Source organism: Falco peregrinus, chromosome 5 (assembly GCF_023634155.1).
Source record: "Falco peregrinus isolate bFalPer1 chromosome 5, bFalPer1.pri, whole genome shotgun sequence".
In the NCBI taxonomy this organism is placed as follows: domain Eukaryota; kingdom Metazoa; phylum Chordata; class Aves; order Falconiformes; family Falconidae; genus Falco; species Falco peregrinus.
Window position 1 is genome coordinate 32674697 of NC_073725.1, and position 19608 is coordinate 32694304.

The following is a 19608-nucleotide window of genomic DNA, read 5'->3' on the forward strand; positions in this document are numbered from 1 at the left end:
AGTCTGAAAAAGAGTTTGAGTTTATACATGTAAGAACTTGCATGTACATTGATTCAAGGGAAAAGGAGTGCAATCACAATACCAGAGCTCTTAAAATCTTAATCACACAAAAAGTCTTAATTTAGATAATACCGATCATGCATTTTAATCTAAATATGGGATAAATTACCTGGCACTGAAATTGTTTCTTCATGCCTTCTGTCTTGGGAAAAATCCTGACTCACCTGTCTCACTGATTCAGTATTTTGGCATCCTGTAAGTTCTGTTCAGTCTGTCAAAGCTCTACTGACCTAAGCTGTGTGAATGAATTAATTCTACACTATGTTACTACTACTATTCTTACTCTCTATTTACTACCATGTACTCAGTACCGTACCTAAGCTAAAGGTACTAAAAAGGAGCTGAAGTTAGTAAGAGTTAGGATCAAATGACATCTGGGCACTGTAGCAGTGTATCAAAGGTGATGAAGTGATTAATTCTCAGTTGTCTCTTGAATCTGCGTACGTGGCAAAAGCCACCATTACAGTACTGTCCTGCACAGAAAATAGGATCTAGGCCTGGAATGGACCTAGATCAAGTCCACTATTCTCCTCCTCTTATGTTTCTATAATCACATTCCCAAATTTGTTATATTACCAATTAGCAGCAGAATGAAAATAGCACAATTGTGTTTCACCACTGTTTCTGATTCTGTTCCTTCTTTCTTACCTTCATGTTTGAGAAAAAGGGAGCAGGTAACATTGATGAAGGGCTGGAGAAGGTACTTGAAGAACAGCTTCAAGAACTGCAGGATTCTCACAAACTACGTTGTTGTGATTGACTTTAGAGGTTTCTCTACAGCTGGTAGGCATGATGATTTCACTGTCAGGTAGAAAGAGTTCAATAAATTTAGATTAAAGTTTTCTTATACCCATATTCTCCTTTTTCATAGTATTTTCCCGCAGTGCTATGCAGAAGAATGCTATGTGTACCAATATATATTGGCATTATTTAGGCACATGACTAACAAAGATACGACTTCAAGTTCACAAAACTGTATGAGGGAGAAAAATACTTGAGAATATGTTTGTAAAAGAGGTAGGGAATTCAAACCAAGTAATAGTCATTGTAGCAGAGCACAATGTGAATCCAATACAGACTTTCTGGAACTGTCAAATGCAGAGGAATTACTCAAACTACATGAATTATAAAAAGCTTTTAGACAACTACTTGGACTTCTAGGTACAATAGTACCTTTGAGAATTTGGCTTTTATCCCTGTCAGGCATAGTTTGTGATTTCTTTTTAAAAAGACATGTACAGTTATAAAATCACATATGCGTAAAGCCCACTTCCACTTCTAAAGGAATATCTGTTTTTAAAAAACTAATAGATGTGTTTTTTAAAGTGTACCAGCAGACCTTAAAAGGAATTGTCATCTTAGAGATCTGTCTACCTTCATATAGTTGGGTGTATAAAGACTGCTTCAATCCACAATACAGTTTTCTTCTCTTCTAAACATTTGATAATTGCTCCAGTACCACAGTGAGCTAACATTTGGTGAGTTCTAGGTGGGTTTTATTAGCAAAGAGTAGTACTTCATGACTGTACAATCTCTCAGTACCAGCTGACGTATTTTCAATCCATTTACTGTATTTCTATTTCCCCAGGTTCCCACTAGTTTGATTACTTCTTAGACAAATGTTTCCAGTAGCTGCAGGTGTCAGAGCTACACCTGATTGTTTGCCTTGAGGGAACAGAAGATTTGCTGTTAGTTAACAGTTATTGATACAAGGAAGCTCTCCGTTTTGCATGCCCGCTTATTGATAAGTAGGAATAACTTTCCATTAAAAGGTGTATGTCCAATGTGATAAAAACCCCCTCTAATCTCACACACACATACATACATAGCATTGACTTTTGTTATTTTAACTCATTCAAGGTGATAAGATTTTCACCTAAGAAATATTATTCAAATACACTGTTTTGCTAAAGCCCAAAATTTTTAGGAAGTTTTAGTGATCCAGGAAACTTACGTGACATCAGAATGGAAAGGAGAATTGTAAAAGCAGAATGTAGGGATTTAAAAAATACTACTTTGAAACAAAGCATTTCACATAAATGTTTAAAATATTCTGTTCAACAAGGACATAGTTCAGAATTTTGAAATACTTTTGCAAAATGGAGTGGATGCCTTCTAGTTATTTCTTAGTTTCCTTACTGTCTTTTAGTAGTAATTGTCTTGCTTATTGTAATCCTATTTTCCAGGACCGTTACCATTTTGTCAGACAGTTCATAATACAGCTGGGGTTTATTTGCCTTCAAATTATTCTGTCTCAAAATTCTTTTCCCTGGTTAAAACAAAAAATCATAGATTAAATTTAAGGTCGGATGCTGTAATATTAGTGTTGATTCAGTTTATCTATGTGTGATACATTAAAACCACCCTGGTTAAACTAGTCCACATAATCAAGAAGAAATTAGTTTATCTAGAAGATTAACTTCAGTCTTTGGTTTCCCCAACTTTTTAAATTTAAACAAAGAACATATATTCCATGAAATGAATGCAAAACTATCCATCACTATTTCCACAGTTTTGCTTCCCAATGTGATGCACTTTAATTTTTTAGATTTTCAGAAAGTAACAAACATCCATCCTCTGAAAATCCTCTAGTTTTTGTTATTTTGTAATTCATTCTTTATGTCCAGGAATATAGTTTTTACACCCTGTTTCAGAACTGTATCTGAACTGTGAATATGCCAAAGTGGGAAAAAGAAGGTGAAACTGTGAACCCGGCTTCAACAGATTGTATTCATTCTTCAGCCTTAGTAACCAATATCCCCAAAGCAAAAAATACAGTAGCTTGGGATAAAATTAGGGTTCTCTAGAAAAAAAATCCAGTACTGCAGTCTCTCATGCTCTAGGACAAAGTGCAGTTCTAGTGAGTTTTTAAAAAAATCCTAAAAATTGATGTTTAGCAATCTGATTGACTAAGAAAACTGATTTATGAATGCTAAGCATTTTGGAAGGCAATATTAGACACTTGCTTGTAACTCTAGAAGTCCAAATAGCTTCTAAATCTATTCCTTGGTTTCAGTTTGAAAGAGAACAAAAAAATTTACACCTTTTCTGAAACTACACTTTATATATGTAATTGCCTTGATTAAAATATTATCATAGAATCATTTAGGTTGGAAAAAGACCTTTAAGATGATCAATTCCAACCATTAAGCTAACACTGCCAAGTCCACTGCTAAGCCATGTCCCTAAGCATCAAATCTACAAGGCTTTTAAATACCTTCAGCGATGGTGACTTCACTGCTTCCCTGGGTAGCCTGTTTCAAGGCTTGACCACCCTTTCAGTGAAGAAATTTTGCGTCATACACAATGTAAACCCTCACTGGTGCAACTTGAGGCTGCTTCCTCTTGTCCTATGTCTTGTTACCAGGGAGAGGAGACTGACCCCCGCCTCACTACAGCCTCCTTTCAAGTAGTTGTAGAGAGTGTTAAGGTCTCTCCTGAGTCTCCTTTTCTCCAGACTAAACACCGCCAGTTCCCTCAGCTGCTCTTCGTAAGACTTGTGCTCCAGACCCTTCACCAGCTTCATTGCCCTTCTCTGGACACGTTCCAGCACCGTAATTCTTCCTTGAAGTGAGGGGCCCAAAACTAAGCACAGTATTTGAGGTGGAACACAGTATTCAAGGTGCATTCTGTAGGGCCAGGAATAAAATACTGCCTAGTGTGCACGGGGATAGTTTTCTACAGGATTTCCTGTGTCTGCCAGTGCATTGTTGGGAATTTACTGGAGTGGGGTATGTATCTGCAATCTTTTTACACAGTAACTCCTAGAACGGTCTGAAACATGTAGTATTAGAACATTAATAACTGCCAGTAAATCTTATTTGGTTTAATGCTAATGCTAGATTACTAGTAAGCAGTGCTGAATATTTAACTCTGGAGTAGATGGGATTGTAGTTAAATACTGTTTTTTCCCAAATAATCGCTAGAAAAAAAAGCCCCACCACAAATAAGAACAAGCTAAACTACCATTCCGTGCAACTGGCTTTCTGGGTTGTTCCCCACACACCCCGAACACCCCTCCCCACAAACACACACATTTACTGTGCTAACCACATACATAAACAGCTTTGGCATACAATTTGTTTGCTAAAATTAAACAGCACATCCTGAAAGTTTTCTCTGATCTTCTCCCAAACTGCCTTAAAGAACCAAAGATGTCCCAATTAATGTTTCAGAAATAGCTTCAACAAAGGTAGAAAGCAGTTCTGCAGAATTCTCACAGAACTTCAAAAATTATACAAATGATTATTTGGAACCGGTACATGAGACATCCCACAGTAAAATTCCAAAATAGTGTTCTGTAACCACAAAGCATCCTCAGTCACATCAGCAAGTCAGTCAGACCTCATGGTCCTCACAGAGCAGCCAGTGTGGACAAGTGCTTTTGCAGCCCTCCTAACAACACAGCGCAACACCTCTACCCTCAGTGCTCTGAGTGCCTTCAGGGCTTCACTGTTGGTCTTTAAAGTTCTTAAGTGTGCGGCTTCTCATTATACTTTGACTCTCAGTAGATGCATTTACATCAGCAATCCAGTATCGCTTATGTTGTATAGCCCGTGCCATTTCGTGCCACAAGGATAGTGGAGGAACAGCGGACAAGAAGAAAGAATAAAATTAAGTTGTGGAATCGTAGACACGTAAAGGCAAGGTCAGAAATAAAGAAGTAAGTGCCTCATCTTAACAGTCCCATTATGAAATGTAACTGTGTGAAAATAGGAGAAAGCAATGCCTCGCTTCAGTGGCATTCTTCATGGAGGAAAGATTATTTCCTTTTTATCTAACACTCACAAGCAGACCTTTATCTAGATTTAAAAGGGAGACATGAATTATAAAAGTTACTATTGGTGACTCCTGGAAACCCTCTCACAGAAATTCAGAATTTTCAGTGAACCTGACATGCTCAATGCCCTAGAAAAATTAGGTGTCTAGGAGAGGATTAATTGAAATCAATTTGCAGGGCAGGCTGTAAACTAAGCTAGGTAACAGAAAATGGGAGTTAGGTGCCCAAAGCAGCCCAGTGCCCCTTTCTTCTGCCAGTAAAGAATGAAGGAAACATTCACAGGTAAATTTTGGGCAGGGGCACTGTACTCAAATGGACTCCTCTTGTCCCACAGACTGTCCAGTATCAGCAGAACATGCCAGTCGCATCTATCTTTCTGTGTGCACTTTCTTCTGAGATTTTCTATGCCCCAAATCCAAAGAGTACAAAAGGCCCCAAATCACTCCTCTGCAAAATTTGCAGCAAGAATTTCAGTCTAAGCCTTCCATAAGTAAAATGTAACTGCTGGTCCACTGGATATACTGCAATGGTGAGGCTATTCCACTTAGCTTTTTTAATATTTTTTTCCCCTTAAGTTTTGTTGACAACAAAAACTTCCCTTAAAAAAAGATGAGTGTGGCAGGTGCTGTCTTCACCTGGGACTGGGACTGCCTGTTTGCCTTCCATGCAGGTGAAAGGTTGTTAAACTGTTCCCTTAAAGAAAGATCAATCACTTTAGGTCTCAGAATTGTTCTAGGATATCTAGATACCTTACAGCTTTTTTTGTAAGCCCAGCAACCAAAATTAATCTCATTAGTTTGTGTGAAGAGGTGCTTTTATCAATACATCCTGAAGCTTTATACCAAGGAAATTATTTTTATCCATGTTATACTCATGGAGAATTCAAAGCACAGAATTCTAAAAGCCCAGAGTGGCAGTGATGGAAATAAAATCAAGATCTACTGGCACGCACTCAAATCTATGCCCGAATAGTAGGGCTCCCTGTAATTAAAAGGGGGGTGGGGGGGGTGGGGGGGGGTGGGGGAAGAAAGTGGATTTAAAGACATCTTAATAAACAGTTTTAAAAACTTTTAAAATACTCAAATGCATGCAGTGAAGTTCGAGTCTGAGAAGAATTTTATGAAGTGCCTGAAAATGGGTATGTTAAAAGTGATCCTACATTCTTGCTTGACTGGGACACCCACAGAATATAGTGACTGTTTCATGTTCCATGAGAAATTCTGAAATAACTTTTCATTCCAAATTTTGGCTGAAAAGTGGGATGTTTCCCAGAGAGAGAACATATTCTCCTTCAGCCTGTGCTTTGTCAAAGTGAATTTGGTCACTTGAAAGACATCTCCGTATTTAATACTAACTTTTGAGACAAACAATATTTAAATGGGAATGCAGTTTTATTCTCTCAGCCTCACAAACCAAGAACTTCCTTTCTATCTCATTTTGAGAGCGCAGATAGCTTACTATAAGAACAAGAAAAACTGGAAGTTGAATTGAATCCAAGTCCATACTGTGAGAATGTATTCTCATATTCATATGACAAAGACACAACTTGCACAAATAAGCAATTTTAATTGAAGAACGCTGACAAAATCCTAACTATTTGAACTGTGCAATCTGTTTTTAATTTCAGACTTAAAAGAGTCTTAATTTTATAGAAAAGACGTGATGGGACTATGTATTATTCAAAGTTCTAATTGTCAATATAAATATTATGATCTTGTTCAACAGAGAGGAGATTGTATTCATTTTGGCAGTATTAAAAATGCAATCAACCATAGATTATGAATGCCTTTAGACACTGTGCAATGGTGCATAAAACCAATGAATTATCCTTTTTGGCTAGGCTTATCTGGCACGGACTGGAAACCTGTTCTATTGTGAATTGTATGCACCTCAAAAATATACACAAACTATTTTCTTGTTTCTGTTTGCTTAATTAGTATACATGACATTCCTAGTTGTGCTGGGCATGGGAATCCTTACCATCCAATTTTCACACATGCATCCTACTTCTATGAAGTTTATCTAGGCAGTGAATAAACCCAGTTTATCACTTTTTAGGACCTTGTTGTACATCTTTTCTCCGTCTCATGTGGTACCTCAACATGTTATTAACCAATGTGTCCAGCAGGGAACTCACAATTGTGCTGCATACCATGAGATTTTTGCAGCATTTTGAACTCCACGTGAATGTAAAGCACTAAATGTGTTTGCAGGACGGTTGCCTGAATACTTACTTGAATTATTCCACCAGTATAGGTCAGTTTGGATCTTTGCCACCCCTGCTATTTGTAATCCTGATCAGGAATAGACAATGAGGCTTTGGAACCTGAGGGCCAGGAAAATGATGATCTGGATGAATGGCTGTCCAGGCTGGAGGATTTGCCTAGGCTAAGTCAGTCAACCCCATGCATCGTGACTGCCTCTGCTAAAAAAATGAAGGGTGGTCATCACTGGCAACTCCACGCTGAGAGGAACAGAGGGCCTCATACACTGACTGGGCCCAACCCAAAGGGAAGTCTGCTGCCTCCGTGGGGCACGTTACTAAAAAACTCTTGCCTGGTATGGCCCTCTATTGTCCATTACTGGTTTTTCAGTGGTCAGTGATGAAGTCAAAACAAGAAGCAATTAAGAGTGACCTCAAGGACTTGGGGCAACTGGTTGAGGGATCAGGAGCTCAAGTAGTGTTTTCTTCTATCCTGCCAGTTGCAGGGAACAGTGGTGCATGAAGCTGAGCATGGGTCAGTTTACACAGCAGCAGGTCTGCTGGCAGCAGATGGGGTTCACCTGTCTCAAAGCAGGAAAAGTGTTCTAGGTCAGGAGTTAGCAGGGCTTCCTGAGAGAGCTTTAAACTAGATTCCAAGGGGGAAGGGGATAAAACCAGGCTTGCTAGAGATGAGCCTGGGGGTGGCATGCCAGTGTTGGAGGTGAGATCAACAGCACAACTGAAGTGCATCCATGCCAAGGCCTGAAGCACAGGCAACAAACAGGAGGATCTGGAAGCCGTCATGCAGTAGGAAGACTGACATAGTCCCAGTCACAGAAACATGATGCCATTACTCATATGACTGGAGTGCTGCAATGGATGGCTATCAACTCTTCCGAAGGGACAGGCAAGGAAGAAGAGGTGGTGGGATAGCCCTGTATGTTAGGGAGTGTTTTGATGGTCTAGAGCTTAATGAGGGTAACAACAAGGTCGAATGTTTATGAGTAAGGATTGGGGGGGTGGGGGGGTGGGGTGCAACAAGGTCGATATCCTGGTGGGAATCTATTACAGACCACCCAACCAGGATGAAGAGGCAGACAAAACGTTCCACTCTACTATAAGGATGTCGTTAGCTTATGCAGGGAGAAAATTAGAAAGGTGAAAGCCCAGCTAGAACTCAAGCAGGCCACTGCCATAAAAGATAACAAAAAATGTTTTACAAATAGATTAGAAATAAAAGGAGGACCAAAGATAATCCCCATCCTTTATTGGATGCAGAGGAGAACATTGCCACAAAGGATGAGGAAAAGGCTGAGGTACTTAATGCCTTCTTTGCCTCAGTCTTTAATAGTCAGAGCAGTTACCTCCAGGATACTCAGCATCCTGAGCTGGAGGTCTGGCAAGAGGAGCAGAATGAAGCCTCCATAGTCCAGGAGGAAATGGTTAGTGACCTGCTGCTCCACTGAGATATGCACAAGTCTATGGGGCCAGATGGGACCCACCCGAAGAAGCAGAAGAGCTCGCCAAGACACTCTCCAACATTTATCAGAAGCCCTGGCTAAGGGGGGACGTCCCAGAAGACTGGAGGTTAGCCAATGTGATGCCCATCTACAGGAAGGGCAGAAAGGAGGATCCAGAAACTACAGGCCTGTCAGCCTGACCTCGGTGACGAGGAAGGTTATGGAGCAGATCATCCTGAGTGTGATCACATAGCTTGTGCAGGACAGCTGGGGGATCAGGCCCAGTCAGCAGGGGTTTATGAAAGGCAGGTCCTGTTTGATGAACCTGATCTCCTTCTGTCACAGGATGACATGCTTAGTGGATGGAGAAAGGCTGTGGATGTTGTCTGGTAGTAAAGATTTTTACACCGTTTCCCACAGCATTCTCCTGGAGAAACGGGCTGCTCAGGGCTTGGACAGGTGTACTCTTTGCTGGATAAAACACTATCTGGATGGCTGAGCCCAGAGAGCGGTGGTGAATGGAGCACAACCCAGCTGGCGGCTGGTCACAAGCGGTGTTCCCCAGGGCTCAGCACTGGGGCCAGTCCTGTTTAATGTCTTTATCAATGATCTGGACAAGGGGATCGAGCGCACCCTCAGTCAGTTTGCAGGTGACACCAAGTTGCAGGGGCACACTGATCTGCTTGAGGGCAAGAAGGATCTACAGAGGGATCTGGACAGGATGGATAAATGGGCCAAGGCGAATGGTATGAGTTTCAGCAAGGAGAAGTCCTGGGTCCAGTACTTTAGTCACAACACCACCACGCAGTGCTACAGGCTTGGGCAAGAGTGGCTGGAAAGCTGCCTGGCAGAAAAGGAGCTGGGCGTGCCCAGGTGGCCAAGGCGGCCAACAGCATCCTGGCTTGTATCAGAAATGGCCAGCAGGACTAGGGAAGTGATCATCCCCCTGTACTCGGCACTGGTGAGGCTGTACCTCAAATACTGGGTTCAGTGTTGCGCCCCTCACTACAAGAAAGACACTGAGGTGCTGGAGTGTGTCTAGAGAAGGGCAATGAGGCTGGTGAAGGGTCTGGAGAACAAGTCTTATGAGGGGCAGCTGAGGGAACTGGGAATGTTTAGCTTGGAGAAAAGGAGGGTCAGGGGAGACCTTATCGCTCTCTACAGCTGCCTGAAGGGAGGTTGTAGCGAGGTGGGTGTTGGTCTCCTCTCCAGATAACTAGTGACAGGACAAGAGGAAACAGTCTCAAGTTACACCAGGGGAGGTTTAGATTGCGTATTAGGAAAAATTCCTTCTCTGAAAGGGTTGTCAAGCACTGGAACAGGCTGTCCATGGAAGCGGTGGAATCACCATCTCTGGAGGTGTTCAAAAACCGTGTAGATGTGGTGCTTAGAGTCATGGTTTAGTGGTGGACTCGGCAGTCCTGGGTTAATGGTTGGACTTGATGACCTTAAAAGTCTTTTCCAACCTAAATGATTCTATGATTCTATGGTTCTAATTATGCCAAACTGTGTATCCTGTCAATCAGTTCATATGAAACTCCACAGCATCAAGGAATTTCCTTGAATGCTATACAGTGGCCTCCCACAGAGGAACAAAGGAGCCAGAGAAAGATATATTCTCTGAGCTTCCTGCACATCACTCTGCTTTATTCAAAATGTCAAAACTCCTCTCTGCTTGGCTAAGTAAGCCATTTGTTTAAGACTTGATTCCAGTCAGTAATCCATTACATTAAAAATGGCACATCCCATTTTATCACAACTGTGAGGCATAGAAGTTTTCTCCACGTTCCTTAGAATAGGTTGCATTTAGAGGATGCTCTCTTCAATCATACTATTACTGTCTTGACAGCTTAGTCATTGTTATTCATGAGGACTTCTTGATGCTTATCTGCAAGTTGTTCAAAGAAGATCACATAGTGATGACCTTGAAATGAGAATGAATGAGGCCTTTGTGTTCTATCAATCAGTAACAGTCAGCACAATGCTTGTATTTTTCTCCTGGAAGAAAAGAAGATAGCTACCTGTGGCCATAAGCTTCTATACTTGTACATAATACTTGTTACTAATGCAAAATTAAACCTCTGACCTATGAGGTGGAATAAAACACCCCTCAAATGAAAGTGAAAAGGAAAGTTTTCAAAACCACTGTTGAGCCTAAGTTGCTAGAGCAGGAAAAATACTGACTGCCAGAGAAGGCAATGAACATATATGATTCAGAGTCTTTGAGGAAAACTTAAAAGACATTCCAGAAGAGCCTAATGTAATTAAAAGAGCTGTAGATAGATAAATGCATTAAAAGAATAACCAAATAACACATTAGAGGGAAGCGTAAGTATTACTGAAGCACAGCTAAACATGTTGGCCTGCTTTCGCAAAAATAAGGTACTCCTCAAAATTTTGAATTTGAAGTTAACTAACATATATATGTATATAAAAAATAGTAAGTTGGAATTAGTAAGGAGGAAAATCAAACTATATTCTCCAGAATTAATTTTTTGAACCATTAGAAATAAGCAGTAAGGAAAAGTAACCTTCCTACTAGAAAAGCAGCTGTCAGATGGGTAATATGGAAACCTTCAGTTTGCTTTTCATCAGTGTAGCAGTTGGATCCCAGAATTTGCTGAGAAAATCTCAAACATTTTAAAAAATATTTTGGCATTCTGTGTAGCAACATGTAGCTCTAAGGGCAGCTTACATTAATAAGGGATTGAGCAGCTATCTTATGAGACGAATGGACTAAAAAGGTTCAGCATTTTCAGCAGTGAAAGGAGAAGGCTGGAAGAAAAGCAGTGAAGGGCTGTGAAGTCATGAAAGTAGTGGATAAGGTGAAGGCAGAACTTATAGTTCTGTAATAAGGTGTAATAAGAGAACTTAATAAAAATAACAGAACATCAGCTTAAAACAGATAAACCAAAGAATTTCTTTAAAGACAAAGTAGTGGACTTCTGGCACTCACTATCACATGAGATTGTAGAGGCAAACTATGTCAACAGGTTCAAAAAGGGATTATACAAAGAGATGGACAACATTGCCATAGGGTAGGGATGTACCTCTGACATCCCTAACACAACAATGGTGTGTCATAGGAAGTGAAAAAGGAATGGACCTCTGAAAAGAGCTGGGCTTGTTATTCTCTGTGAACAGCCTCTCATATTGCTACTACTGGAGACAGAAAACGGGGCTGAATAGACCATTGGTCTGACCCAGTAAAGCCTTTCTTACATTCTTAAAATAAAAGGAAGAGCTCTATTTAAATGCAAACATCAATCTGATAGGCATTACTACTAATCCTAAAAGTGAATGTAAAGCTTGAATAGTTGTTTGTTGCTAAAATAACTTAAGAAATCAGTGTTACTTGTCTTGGCCTCATAAAACTCAAAACTGGGCGTGCCTTGTAAAAACAATTTCAGTAAATTATGTCCTCTCTTTACAGGAATACTGCTGCTTTCTGAATTGCAAGACTTTGTGGTTACTTCGTTTTAAATATACAGCTTGTACATTTTAAGATTCTATATTGTACCATAGAAGGTGAAAGTACTACATGGTTGCTTGTGCTTACAAACTTACAGCCAGACTTAACCTAGAAGCCAGCATGCAACAAGGTATTACAGTTTGTTAGAAATATAGTGGTGCCCATAACATTTCCCAACACACTCCTTTATTTTTACACTTACGATGTAGAAAAGTCCAGGCTATAAAACTCATTTTGTTGGCATAAAAAGAGGATGATTGCGTGAGGTTTTGTTGAGGATGTCAAAAGATCAGAAAAGATCTACAAATTTTCAGCACATCAGCTATAATTATCCACAGATGTGATTGTCTGTCTCCATTTTGTTTTAATTTTTAAAAAGACACCCTGTCTATCTTCATGCTTCATGAGAAATACAAAAGTAGCAGACAATGCATTTTTCAAGCAAATATATAACACACACCAGAAATGCTGTATTCAAAATGCTAAGAAATTCAGTAGAATAGCCTGCTTCTAAGGAAATCTCTCAAAACATTCATCCTATCACACCAAGAAAAAAAATTGTTCTGAAAATTAATTGATCTGGACTCTTTGACTCAGGCAAAAAGTTTTGATGCAGAGCTTTTTACTTAGCTACTACGTTACATACCTTAGATGCATGTAACAAATTTTCCAGCATACAGGAGCCTGCCCCATCTGTGTTTCCATTTTGAAGTTCACTTTGCTGGATGGACTGACCTTTCCAGTCAGATTCACAAAGCCCATCTAAGTAGTCTCTGCTCTGCAGGTAGGTTCAGGTAAGCCACAAGAATAATGTCTACATTAATAAGAAGCACAGGCTAATGGGAAAGGATTTGTGGCATGAAAGAGTGCCGAGAACTTAACAACCACACCACACATCTCAGCAAGTTTTATTTAGGGGTATTTCTAGCCTGGTCCTGTGGCTGGAGAGCATTAGGTCTGCTTTTGGAGCATATCTTCTAGTTTGATCTCATCCAAAAGCAACCTAATTTCTATGCTTTCAGATTGCTTTGTGATGTGAATAAAAGCACGATAAATACTTCAGAAGCACATGCAAAAATGATAATAGTGAAATGCAGCCATAGGTGTCATCAACATTCAAGTAGAACTTTAAGCACAAAGGTCTTTCACAGTCTGGGTTACTTAAAGGCCACACTTGTGAAGGATCTTCATCAGAATAGTATTTCTAAACTTCCTTTAGTATGAGACTAGATAAGGCTAGGGAAACTGTAAGGTATCCTAGCAAATATGAACTTAATAGGACAAAAAAAAGAACTTGTTTGCAAAATATAAATATTTGCTTTAACTACGTTTATCCACCAGATGGTGTCCCGCAACATATCCCTTAGGAACTGCCTGAAAGAATGAGGAATGGTGCTATATCTATTTCACAGATACTGACTGGATTTTTGAAACTCACAAATATTTTGCAGTACTTGAACGATCAAGAAAAAAAAAAATCTTATCAAAATACCATATCTGGAAGAAATCATGGTGCATGGGACTCTTTATTGCTGCATTACATTTTGCCCATTTTCATCTTCCAATGACCCATGGAGGCAGGAAGTGTCCGTATCTTATTAACAGTGTAGAAAAACAGCATGATTTAGAGAATATTGACACTAAACTAATCAATTCAAGCTGGTTTAGGAAAAGGTTGGGCTTATATAAATAGAAAGTATTCAACAGTCTACTCAATGACAAAATTTTGAAAAAGGGAGGCCACTAAAAAGTGGAAAAATAGATTCTTTTGATTAATGACTCGGTAGTGGAAGAATGTTGCCCATACCCATCTGTGTTCCAGAAAATGTGAAGGAGATGGTTTATCTCCCACCAGGACAAAAGCCAGCAGAAAAGGAAAATCTTACAATGGAGAATTCTGGTGAATCTTCACTTATAGTACCCCATGAAGTCTGTAGTAACAATAGGGAAAGGAAACATGACAGACTAAAAAAAAATCTCACAGAAAGCCAGAAGGTAAGAATTAAAGTTTTTTTGCTGAATAGGGGTACAGGTGTGTATTTGAGTGGAATCTGGTTCTGTGTTTACAAAAGTATATAATATCACTAAATTATCTACTAACAGAATAGTAAGACAGGAAAACCAAAACAGAAAATAAAAATAGAATCTATGTTTCCTGTAGTGTGTTGTTCATTATGTATCTGTTGACTAAACTGAAAGAGCTCAGTGGCAATAGGCTATATTACTATCTGTACAAAATGCTTCATAAATTCTTGATATTTAAGCCAACATTTCCAATATTTTTTCAAAGTCAATCTAAAGCTGGTTCTTAAATTAATGGTCTCAGTTGTACCAAGTGCCCAACCATATCTGCTGAGTCAGTAAAAACTACAGTGCTCAACATTTTAATAAAACTTACATAGGTTTGCAAACTTTTCCCCTTACCTTTGTCACTGCTCTCACCAAGGTGTTGTCTCCTGCTATTTCCTCTTTCCTCTGCAGTATGAGAACTGTTGCCAACAGGCCGTTTCTTTGTTGGACAAGTAGATACATAATAATGGGTAAATGACCCCATACAATGTAGATCCCACACTCACAGTTGTGACTGAGTTAACTTTGAAGAGTGTCAGTGTTTCTTTCCTAGTGTCCTTTCCAGCATCTGCTTTGGATGAAGAGGAAGGTTCTGGAGCTACCATAGCTCAGGAGGTGGCTTCACGGCTCCATGGCCTCCCTCTGCTCCTGCCCTGTGCATATCAGTCCTTCTCTCAGCAGACTTCCCTCAGCACAGTGCTGTGACTTGGCCTCATCCATCTTTCAGCCGCTTTTCAAGCAGCATGATTCATGGCGAGTGACCTCCTATGTGGAGAATTGGCCCTGAATGACAAATAAGTAACAGTTACACAAACAGCGAAAAGCCCAAGAACTCAGGCCTTTTTTGGCTTTGATTCATAGATTTCTATGAAATGGTTGAAGTAGAGCTCATAATTTGATGTAAAACTGATTAGTAATGATGTACAGCTATTTGGCATCCTATTTAATACTGTGCTCCATCTTTTTATTAACAGTATTGTCTCTAATTTTCTAATTAGTTTCCAATCTTTGTATTTAATATTTGTTTATTCGTAAAAGTGGTTTTACTTCTCAGTAAATTCTACAGCACTTATGAAACATGAGGAGCAACTATATGTACCCTTAAGTAGTTTAAAGTGTCAGCATTCACTGCCTTTATTTGTTGGTATGCACCTGGACTGTAGCACTCTGATGGTATGTGGGGTATCAGTATAATTGCTAAGGCCTTCTGCAGATGCAAGAGTTTGCCCTGATGAAATGCAGACAAAATATACCTCTAGGGAATGGAAATTTTGGTCTGAAACCACATTACTTGCCTCAACACGTAACCTTGCCCCCAGTTCACATCAAATGACACCAACTGTCATCCCACAAGTTCTAGGAACACATTAGTTTCATGTCCATGAAAGCACTAACCTCCTGATTTGTGTCTAGCTTTAGAATCAAAGACAATGTCTGTATTACTTATTCATAAACCAGTACATTTCAATGAAATCAGTCTAATGATTCTGGACTTTCTACTGTAAGATGTTTCTAGAGAGAGTGTCTAATTGGACTGTGCAGAGGTACAAATAGCCATCATCCAATGAAAAATCATCAACCAGCCTGAAACAGGCACACTTCTTGTTACATGATCTTTATACGTCAAAAAAACAAGGGCAAGGGGGGTCCACCTCAATTAATTAATTTTCCAAGAGTATTTATGTGCATGATGAAGCAAAGCTTGTAAAAGGTGGGGACACATATAACTGTTTTTATCAAGGTATTCTTCACTTTGATACTGCTGAGAATTTGACAGCACTGTTCTTAAATTAGATTTTTGTCATGAATGCCTTGATGTTTTGTACTCTGTATGTAGTAGGCCTCACGCTGTATTCTTAGAGACAAAAATAACTCCTTTGTGTTCAGCTGAGTAGCTTGTTAGCTGTCTGAGAGACTGAACAGTGATAAATAAGAGAGAAATAAAAGAAGACCGAGAGATTACTGAAACCTAGTGTGCCTGTACCTTTACAAGAGATAGTACTGGGTAGTATTATAGATGGGAAATCTTTTTGTGGCCAAAAAATGAAAGCCCAGACCTTCAGGCTACAGATAAGACATACATTCTTCATAGCAAGAGTGAATGTCCAAATCAGCAGAAGAGATGGACTCTGCATCGGCTGAAATCTTCCTTCACATTTCACTGGCTTTCTGAAATACATTCTTTAGTCAAATACAGGTTATGAAGTTCAGTAGAAAAAAAAAAAAATATTGGATGTATTGTGTATAATCATTTAGCAATCTCCCCTGGCCTTCCAATATTAAAAAAGCTGTGGGAAATGCAGTGAAATTGGATCCATGCTCTATTTACTCTTCCATTTAAAAAAAGAGTAACAAGTAACATTTAAATACTTTTAATGTATATGTCAAATGTTTTGCCATATATGTAGCCTTTAGAATGAATAATCTGCATATTTTTTTGTGACTTCCATGGTCTCAGATCCTTGGGCTGTGATGAAAAATAGTGCCTTGCTTTAGTGGCTATCTTTTTCAGACAAATGTAAAGCTTATGGAAACTAAACCATTCTCATGAACCAACTGAAGTGGACAGCTGATTTTCTTTGGCTCTTAAAGACTTCAGCCAAAATCATTTTTCCTTTTTTTTATGTTTCTCCTGCAAATTCAGTCTCAGAAACAAGAAGCATTTGCTTTGCGTTCCATACACTTAAAAAGAAATAGAGTATTTTTTTTTGTTTTTCTAAAGTTATCCTTGAAACAAAGAAATACTGTATAAAAGACTTCACAGCCTGTGGCACAGAACAACACACAACTTGGCCAGTAGACCATGTGTGGAAAAGAAAAAAAGCAATTTTAATGAATAGGTCCCGGGAAACTACATCAATTGCTATCATTACTTTCTTTCAAAATTAAAATGGTCCAATTTTAAGATCATTCTTCCAAAAACTTACACCCAAAAAAGGAAAGTATGTAGATTATAGTTTACAATTAGAAAGGGAAAAAGAAAATTTATGTTTAAAAATGTTTTATATACATGTCTATTATCTGTACCATATGAGTTGTGCTTTGTCCATAACTGTTCTATTGATAATTTACTTAAAATTCTTGGATAAGGACTGGACTTTTGGCAGGAGTGGGGTAGCATGGAGTATGTAAAACAAGAATCAGTGTAATCTGTTTCTTCTGGTGAAATACATTTTTATTTTGTTGAGAATTTTGTCTCAATGTACAAAAATGAAGTTCCAACATGATTTAATATTTCTGATGCCACATACTAAATCCATTACTTTTCCAACCTCAACTAACAGCATATCAGCGAATGGTGCAGCTACCCTTCAGCAAGCTAGATCTTGCCTCACCTACACACAATTTCAGTTGAACTCCATGACACTTCTTTCTTTTAAAAAGTAGTCATTTGAGTTCCAACTTGAATTGAGCATTTTTAATCTTTCAACATGCTTGATGCCAAAATATAATGCTATATGACAGTTTTGTAAGCTAACAAAATGAGCACTCACTATATCCTCCATTTTATTTCCACTGTAATGAAAAAGCTCATGATCTTAGCATATACATTTGCTCCATAGTATTACGTGCACTAGTTGCTTGCATGCAGTACTTCTTTCCTTTCTAAATTACTGCTCTGTTTAGTATTTTTTATTTTTAACAGACCATACTAGTCAGGAAAACGATCGCTAGTAACGTTCAGTTCATCACCCTCTTGCAGGGAAGTGCTTTTGCTTGTCTGCAGCCTTGTTAGGGCTTTGCACCCAACAACTGTCCCATCTGCATGCAAAACATAGGGAGCTGAAGCTAATATCCAGATACATCTGGCAAGGAAAGCCTAACACTCTAAGCATTAGTTTTAAGACACTCTGGCTATTACTGTTCCAGTCCCAACCAAATCATTTCACTGTTTCTACCTTCCCAGGTACTTGGTGGGCTGGTAAATTTTACAATCAACTGAGTGTTCTGAAAAATCCAGGGTCCTGGACATTTCATGTAGATAAAAAAAAAGGGATTATTCTTTCAATAGTGGTAGAGTTTTACTCTAGTGTTCTTGGCCAAAACTTCCATGGTCCAAGGTATGTGTTGTGCCTTCATGTTTGGTTGTTGGTCCCCATGCAGTTTAGTCACATTTAGGTGATTTTGAATGAATGTAGTTTGCAAGGTCTGTTGGGAATTTTCAGCGCTTTATAAATGTAAAATACTGTATTATTACAGCTGCCTCCAAGAGAGAAGTTGCATTTAGCAGAACATTCGGAAAGAAAATTTACAGAAATCTATTAGAAGCTTAATTTTGTTCCCAAACCACAGTCACTAGAGATTCAAACTATTTATCTTGAATTGTACCTGCCAAATTTTGATGAGATGAAATTCCCCCCTCCCCATGTAAAAGTGCGGGACTGACCACAGTCATACTGCAGACTTTAAAGTAACCTGCATTATTAGGTTTTCTCCACATTCCAACCCATCTGCCTTAGGGTATTAAACCCTACTTTCATCTGTGTGAGGTTCAGTATTTCCAAATCCAAGCCATAAGGCCATGTCTAGACTACAAACTGAAAAGTAAGTTTGACTGCACACATGCGCACACTAAGCCACATGTCCCACAAATTTTCCATCTATGATTCTGTACGTAGCCCACTCACAGCTTGGATTTAAATAATCTACACTGCTATAAAGAAAAACAACCTTGCAGTACTAGCTGATGAACCATTACTATGATTGATTTTGCCTGGGTGCAGGCCAGGCAGACTGCCTGAACAAAAGCTTGGCCCACACAAAGCCACTGAGTATAATCAGTGTTTCTGAGTATAGCAAGAGTTTTTCCACCTCCTGGCACTCATGCTAAAGTAACGCCTTGGTATTAGTTTAAGGGTTTGTGGTGTGAATTATGAGAGAGTTAGGTCTTGAGAGTATTCTGAGATCCACACATGCTTGACAGTATAGATGCAAATCCTAGACATAAAAAACATTGTAATGGCCCCAAAATCACGAGATTAGATTAATGAGATATTTTCAAGTACACCGCCAACTTTTGATGCTGGAGCCCAAACCAATTAGGGTTCAGGATACAGCCTGAACTTTTACCATGCAAAGATTATGTGCGCCACAAAGCTGAAGGCTAGATTTGGAGAGCAAACTTAGTGTTCCTGCTCCTCAGGTGTTTTGCTGAAGGTAATAAGGCAAACAATGAGCGACTTCAATCCTCTGCAACATCCCTAGCCAAAAAGGACCTTAATAAACAAGAGTAATCCTGAAATATGATTACATTAAGCAGCCTCTGTATTCTTGGGACTGTCTTCCTTCCTTTAATCTTTGTGTGTGGGATAATTAAAATATTTTCAAGTTCTTTCAGGTATTGTAGTTTCACAAAGTGGTGCTTAGTCTTATGTGGTGATGTGGTATTAAGTCACTGATACATTACCTACTGTATGAAAATAAAGAGCAGTTAGTGATACAAAGAGGACTTGAATGGAAATGGAGGATTCCCAAGCCTCCCTTTCAAGGACAATCCCAGATTTCTTACAGTGGCATTGCTGCATGTGGCATGAGGTTGAAACTGGAGTCTCTGTGCTGAATG

The 19608-nt window shown here is 39.1% G+C and overlaps 1 long non-coding RNA gene across 1 annotated transcript in view; it reads right to left on the reverse strand.

Moving 5' to 3' along the window:
• Positions 1-338: 338 nt before the first annotated feature.
• Positions 339-19608, reverse strand: part of LOC114011632 (uncharacterized) — a 46105-nt gene continuing 26835 nt past the window's right edge. Inside the window, exon 3 of the long non-coding RNA XR_003553622.2 lies at positions 339-861. This is a non-coding gene — a long non-coding RNA (uncharacterized LOC114011632). The remainder of the gene's footprint in view (positions 862-19608) is intronic.